Raw genomic sequence first — 7756 nt, 5'->3', positions numbered from 1 at the left:
GAGAGTCCAAGTGTGGTGGTGGTTGCGATGCCTGACCTTCCCAGCACTGGACGGGAAGAGGTGGCTCTTTCGACCATTTGCACGCCCCCTGCAAGTGCTGAAAGGAGCACCCACAGTCCACTTGCTGATATGAAAATTTAAGATGTCACTGTTGAAGTACAACAGGATGAGAATACTGGTGTACTGGTGTAGCGGGCGCTGAGGAGGAAGTTGGCGAGGAGGATTCTGATGGTGATGTGGTTTGTTTAAATCAGGCTCCCGGGGAGACAGTTGCTGTCTGTGGGCTGAAAAAGCCCATCACGGTCATGCCTGGGCAGAAGACCAAACATTCCACCTCTTTGGTCTGGCAATATTTCTATCCAAATCCAGACAATAACTATCTTGCCATATGTACCATATGTAAAGGTGAAATAAGTAGGGGTAGGGACGTTAACCACCTAGGAACATCCTCCCTTATACGGCACCTGCATCACCTTCATAAAAAGTTACTGTCAAGTTCAGAAACTTTGGCTAAGACCGTAAGCAGTCCAGGGACACCTAAATCCCGTTGTCCTGTTGTATCCAAGCGCCTGCAAACCACACCGTCAACTCCATCCTCGTCAATTTCCTCCTTAGTCAGGATCGGAAGAGGTCCTGCAGGCCATGTCACTGGCATGACTGACTCTCCTATCCGGGATTCCTCTGGAGGATCCTGCATTGCTACTCCTCCTGCTGCTGTTGCTGCTGCTGGGAGTCATTCATCATCCCAGAGAGGAAGTAGGAACACCACTACTTTTACTAAACAATTGACCCTCCAACAGTCCTTAGCGAGGAGGATGAAGTACGACAGCAGTCATCCTGAAGCAAAACGTATAACTGAGGCCTTGACTGCTATGTTGGTGTTAGACGTGCATCCGGTATCCACCATTAGTGCAGTGGGATTTAGACAATTGATGGAGGTAGTGTGTTCCCGGTTCCAAATCCCGTCTAGATTCCACTTCACTAGGCAGGCGATACCGGAACTGTACAGAAACGTCAGAAAAAGTGTCCTCAGTGTCCTGAAAAATGCCATTGTACCCAATGTCCACTTAACCACGGACATGTGGACAAGTGGAACAGGGCAGACTAAGGACTATATGACTGTGACAGCCCACTGGGTAGATGTATCACCTTACGCAGCAACAGCAGCAGCGTCACCAGTAGCAGCATCTCAGAAACACCAGCTCGTTCCAAGGCAGGCTACGCTGTGTTTCACTGGTTTCAGTAAGAGGCACACCGCCGACAACCTCTTAGAGAAACTGAGGGATATCATCGCCCAGTGGCTTACCCCACTTAGCTTCTCCTGGGGATTTGTGATATCTGACAACGCCACCAATATTATGCGGGCACTACATCTGGGCAAATTCCAGCACGTCCCATGTTTTGCTCACATAATAAACTTGGTGGTGCATAATTTTCTGAAAAGCGACAGGGGCGTGCAGGAGATGCTTTGGGTGGCCCAAAAAATTTCTGGCCACTTTCGCCATTCAGCGACTGCGTGCCAAAGACTGGAGCGCCAGCAAACACTCTTGAACCTGCCCCGCCATCATCTGAAGCAAGAGGTTGTGACGTGGTGTAACTCAACCCTCTATATGCTTCAGAGGATGGAGGAGCAGCAAAAGACCATTCAAGCCTATACATCCACCTATGACATAGGCAAAGGAGGGGGTATGCACCTGACTCAAGCGCAGTGGAGAATGATTTCCGTGTTGTGCAAGGTTCTCCAGCCCTTCAAACTTGCCACACGTGAAGGCAGTTCAGACACTGCCAGCTTGAGTCAGGTCATTCCCCTCATCAGGCTTTTGCAGAAGCAGCTGAAGAAAATGAAGGAGGAGCTAAGATGGAGCGATTCCGCTCGGCATGTGGGACTTGTGGATGAAGCCCTTTGTTCACTTTGCCAGGATTCCAGGGTGGTCAATCTGTTGAAATCAGACCACTACATTTTGGCCACCATGCTCGATCCTAGGTTTAAAGCCTATGTGGTGTCTCTCTTTTGAGCCGACACAAGCCTGCAGAGGTGCAAAGAGCTGCTGGTGAAAACACTGTCAGCTGAAGCGGAACGTGACACGTCAACAGCTCCTTCTTCATTTTCTCCCGCAACTGGGGCTGCCAGGAAAAAAACTTAGGTATCCTAAGCAACCCGCTGGCGGTGATGCAGGGCAGGCAGGACCAAGTTTGGACATCTGGTCCTGGCAACAATTTCTGACATGTCTACTGTCACTGCATATGATACTGTCACCATTGACAGAATGGTGGAGGATTACATCAGTGACAGCATCCAAATAGGCATGTCTGACAGTCCGTACCTGTACAGGCAGGAAAAAGAGTCAATTTGGAGGCCCCTGTACAAACTGGCTCTATTTTACCTGAGTTGCCCCCCCTCCAGTGTATACTCCAAAAGTGTGTTTAGTGCAGCCGGGAACCTTGTCAGCGAAAGGCGTAGGAGGTTGCTTCCACAAAATGTGGAGAAGATGATGTTCATAACAATGAATTATCAACTCTTCCAGGGAGACCAGCCTCCAGAACGTACAGAGGGACCTGTGGTGGTGGATTCCAGTGGGGACGAATTAATACTCTGTGAGGATGAGGATGTACACAACACTGAAGAGCGTGAGGAATTTGTGGATGAGGAGGATGAGGATGACATCTTGCCTCCGTAGAGCCAGTTTGTGCAGGGACAGATTAATTGCCAGCTTGTGTGGCAAGTTCGAAGGGCTGGAGAACCTTGCACAACATGGAAATCATTCTCCACTGCGCTTTAGTCAGGTGCATACCCCCTCCTTTGCCTATGTCATAGGTGGATGTATAGGCTTTAATGGTCTCTTGTTGCTCCTCCATCCTCTGAAGCATATAGAGGGTTGAGTTACACCACGTCACAACCTCTTGCTTCAGGTGATGGTGGGGCAGGTTCAAGAGTGTTTGCTGGCACTCTAGTCTTTGGCATGCAGTCGCTGAATGGCGAAAGTGGACAGAAATTTTTCAGGCCACCCAAAGCATCTCCTGCACACCCCTGTCGCTTTTCAGAAAATTCTGCACCACCAAATTTATTGTGTGAGCAAAACATGGGACATGCTGGAATTTGCCCAGATGTAATGCTTGCACAATATTGGTGGTGTTGTCAGATATCACAAATCCCCAGGAGAAGCTAAGTGGGGTAAGCGTCTGGGGGATGATTTCCCTCAGTTTCTCTAAGAGGTTGTCGGCGGTGTGCCTCTTACTGAAACCGATGATACACAGCGTAGCCTGCCTTGGAACGAGCTGGTGTTTCTGAGATGCTGCTACTGGTGATGCTGCTGCTGTTGCTACGTAAGGTGATACATCTACCCAGTGGGCTGTCACAGTCATATAGTCGTTAGTTTGCCCTGTTCCACTTGTCCACATGTCCGTGGTTAAGTGGACATTGGGAACAACTGCATTTTTCAGGACACTGAGGACACTTTTTCTGACGTTTCTGTACAGTCTCGGTATTGCCTGCCTAGTGAAATGGAATCTAGATGGGATTTGGAACTGGGGACACACTACCTCCATCAATTGTCTAAATCCCACTGCCCTAATGTCGGATACTGGATGCACGTCTAACACCAACATAGCAGTCAAGGCCTCAGTTATACGTTTTGCTTCAGGATGACTGCTGTCGTACTTCATCCTCCTCACTAAGGACTGTTGGATGGTCAATTGTTTAGTAAAAGTAGTGGTGTTCCTACTTCCTCTCTGGGATGATGAATGACTCCCAGCAGCAACAGCAGCAGCAGGCGGCGTAGCAATGCAGGATCCTCCGGAGGAATCCCGGATAGGAGAGTCAGTCATGCCAGTGACATGGCCTGCAGGACTACTTCCAATCCTGACTAAGGAGGAAATTGATGAGGAGGGAGTTGACATTGTGGTTTGCAGGTGCTTGGATACAACAGGACAACGGGATTTAGGTGTCCCTGGACTGCTTACGGTCTTAGCCAAAGTTTCTGAACTTGACAGTAACTTTTTATGAACGTGCTGCAGGTGACTTATAAGGGAGGATGTTCCTAGTTGGTTAACGTCCCTACCCCTACTTATTTCATCTTTACATATGGTACATATGGCAAGATAGTTATTGTCTGGATTTGGATAGAAATATTGCCAGACCAATAAGGTGGAATGTTTGGTCTTCTGCCCAGGCATGACCGTGATGGGCTTTTTCATCCCACAGACAACAACCGTCTCCCCCGGAGCCTGATTTAAACAAACCGCATCACTATCAGAATCCTCATCGCCAACTTTCTCCTCAGCGCCAGCTACACCAGTATCCTCATCCTGTTGAACTTCAACAGTGACATCTTCAATTTGCATATCAGCAAGTGGACTGTGGGTGCTCCTTTCAGCACTTGCTGAGGGCGTACAAATGGTGGAAAGAGCCACCTCTTCCCGTCCAGTGCTGGGAAGGTCAGGCATTGCAACCACCACCACACTTGGACTCTCCTTGGGGATTTGTGATATCTTTTTAGAATGCACAGTTCTTCACTGTGCTTTTATCAGCTTAACTCATTTGATTTTTTTAGCAGGATGAGGGCTTCCATCGTCATGTGAAGCTGAACCACTAGTCATGAACATAGGGAAAGACCTTAGCCGTTCCTTGCCACTCCGTGTCATAAATGGCATATTGGCAAGTTTACGTTTCTCCTCAGATTATTTAAATGGTTTTTTTTAAGGTCATTGTCCTGAACTTTGTCATTTGGGATTGTATATGCCCTCTACTATGACATTGGGCATTGGCCTTGGCAGACGACGTTGATGGCATGTTATCATCTATGTCATGACTAGTGGCAGCAGCTTCAGCACTATGAGGAAGTGGTTCTTGATCTTTCCCAGTTTTATTTTTATTGAAGAAAGTTTAGTCCTCCATTTATGTTATATTGATATATACGTGCGGCTAAGGCGCACACAAACACCACCCTTTAACAGACAGATGCACGCTTGGCGCTGCTACTTTGTGGATGCACGTACAGTGCACACAATTCACAAACGCAGAAGAAAATTTTTTTTTTTTTTGGTTGGAGTGCACTTTGGGGGCTTACACTACCCTTTAAGAGATGATCCAGCTGGCCCTTTACTTATGGGACACAGGCACACGCTTGGCACTGCTCCTTTGTTGATGCACGTGCAGCCACAGTGCACACAATTCACACAATTCACAAACACAGAAAATTATTGGCTTGGCGCTGCTGCTTTGAGGATGCAGGTGCGGTTACTGCGCATACATTTCACACACAAACAAAAAAATAAGATTATTTTATTTTTGTTGGAGCGCACTTTGGGGGTTACACCACCCTTTAACAGACAGATGCACGCTTGTTGCTGCTGCTTTGAGGATGCAGGTGCGGCTACAGCCCACACAATTCACAAAGACAGAACAAAAAGAAGAATATTTAATTTTTTGTGGAGCGCACTTTTTGGGTTACACCACCCTTTAACAGACAGACTCACGGTTGTCGCTGCTGCTTTGAGGAAGCAGGTGCAGCTACTGCGCATACATTTCACACACAAATACCGAAAAAAAGATTATTTTATTTTCGTTGGAGCACACTTTGGGCATTACACCACCCTTTAACAGACAGACGCACGCTTGTCGCTGCTGCTTTCAGGATATAGGTGTGGCTACTGGGCATACATTTCAGAGACTAACACAGAAAAAAAGAAGATTATTTTATTTTTGTTGGAGCGCACTTTGGGTCTTACACCACCCTTTAACAGACAGACGCACTCTTGTCGCTGCTGCTTTGAGGATGCATGTACAGTGCACACAATTCACAAACACAGAAAATAATTTCTTATTTTGTTTGGAGTGCACTTTGGGGGAGCACCCCTGATGCACAGATCACCCCCTGGACAACACTACAGCACCCATCTAGGACTACAGCCTTTATGGGACACTGCACAACACAGTACAGCCTGCCCCTATAGACTTTGGAGTGGACACAGCCCCTATGGACAACTGACTGCACAACACAACCCAGCCAGCCCCTATGACAGCAGCACAACACAGCCCAGCCAGTCTCTATGGACAACAGCAGCACAACACAGCCCAGTCAGCCCCTATGGACTGAGTGGACACAGCCCCTATGGCAACAGCAGCACAACACAGCCCAGCCAGCCATAGCTCCCACCCTCCCTCTTCACTGTAGACAGCCGGAGTGAGAAATGGCGCCGATGCGGGGACCTTTTATAGAATCCAAAACCCGCAAGATCCGGAAGGCGGGATGATGACGTTTTGCCTCGATTTCAGATCCTAGTCAGGCGGGAAAAGTCGAGTCTGACTTGGATACAACTCGGATTGGGGTGGCTCAGATTTCAGAAATCCGAACCCACTCATCCCTAATAATTTCATGATGAATTCTAACCAAAACATTAAAAGACAGAGATGGCTACAATTACACCCCAAATCACATGTTCAACTTGTGTCCATTAAAAAAAAAAGTTGCAATTGCTGCAGCAAACAAAGCCATAACTATCTTAAGATGAGTGTCGGTCAGAAAGAGTAGCGTATTCGTCTGACTGATGTCAGGTATTCAGTATATACAGTACCTCCCACTAGCAACCATGGTTTTAACTATTGATTTAATTTACAAGCACATTCAGTATTTGGCTTAAAGAAACTGCTAAAACCTCTTTAACAGAGCAAAATCAACACCCTATCTCAAGCACAAAAAATTGCTGAAATGAACACAGAAAGCATAATCTATGCCCATGCGATAAAGAAATTGCCACTCACAGTTAGCAGACCATTCACAAACAGCTAATCAGTAACAGTTCACTACTGCAGGGGATCATTATTATCATCCACTATTTGCACCTGCCCCTGACCACCCACAAATAATAAGGTTTTCCCAGATGCATATACAGTATATAGACAAAAGTGATTAGACACCCTCGTGCAAGCAACATGCATACCATTGCACACGAGTTTCAAAAGGCCACTAATGTGGTGGTGTCATGAACTCTTCTCCGCTGCCTGATAGTTCAGTGGCGCCGAACATGGTAAGTGCTCCCCAGAGTCTGGTGCACTGTGACATTACCCCCCCCTCTAGGGGTGGGCACCGAACACCCCACAAATGGTTTATCAGGAAACTTCTGATGGAATTTCTGAAGTAATTGAGGTGCATGAATGTCTGAAGACTTGACCCAACAATGTTCATCAGGGCCATACCACTTCCAATCAACCAAGAACTGAACAGATCGCCTCGACAGTCTGTAGTCTAAGATCTGTTTTACCTCATACTCCTCCTGATGGTCCACTGAAATCGCTGAAGGTGGACTGAAAGGTACCGAGAAACGATTAAGCACCTGGGGTTTTAGAAGGGATACATGAAATACATTAGGTATCCTAAGTGTACCAAGTAATTTTAAACGAAATGCCACTGGATTAATCACCTGAAGAATCTGGAAACGACTGATGTACCTGGGAGCAAACTTCATAGTAGGAACTTTTAATCCCAGATGCTTGGTTGACAGCCAGACTTTATCACCATGATTTAACAACGGACCCCTCCTCCTTTTTCTGTCTGCAAAAAGTTTATACCTTGGAGAGGTTTTGCACAAATTCTTTTTTACCTCCTTCCAGATATTACAAAACCGATTCACTGTACCATGTACAGCTGGAAATGGTACTGACTGCAGGCCTGGTAACTCAGGTAATAGTGGATGCAGACCATACTGAGTAAAAAATGGGGAATGTCCTGACGCTTCATGATACAAATTGTTGTGGGCA

The sequence above is a fragment of the Taudactylus pleione genome, unplaced genomic scaffold (assembly GCF_031769625.1).
Source record: "Taudactylus pleione unplaced genomic scaffold, aTauple2 ptg000109l, whole genome shotgun sequence".
NCBI lineage: Eukaryota > Metazoa > Chordata > Amphibia > Anura > Myobatrachidae > Taudactylus > Taudactylus pleione.
Note: the sequence above shows the minus strand (reverse complement) of the source record.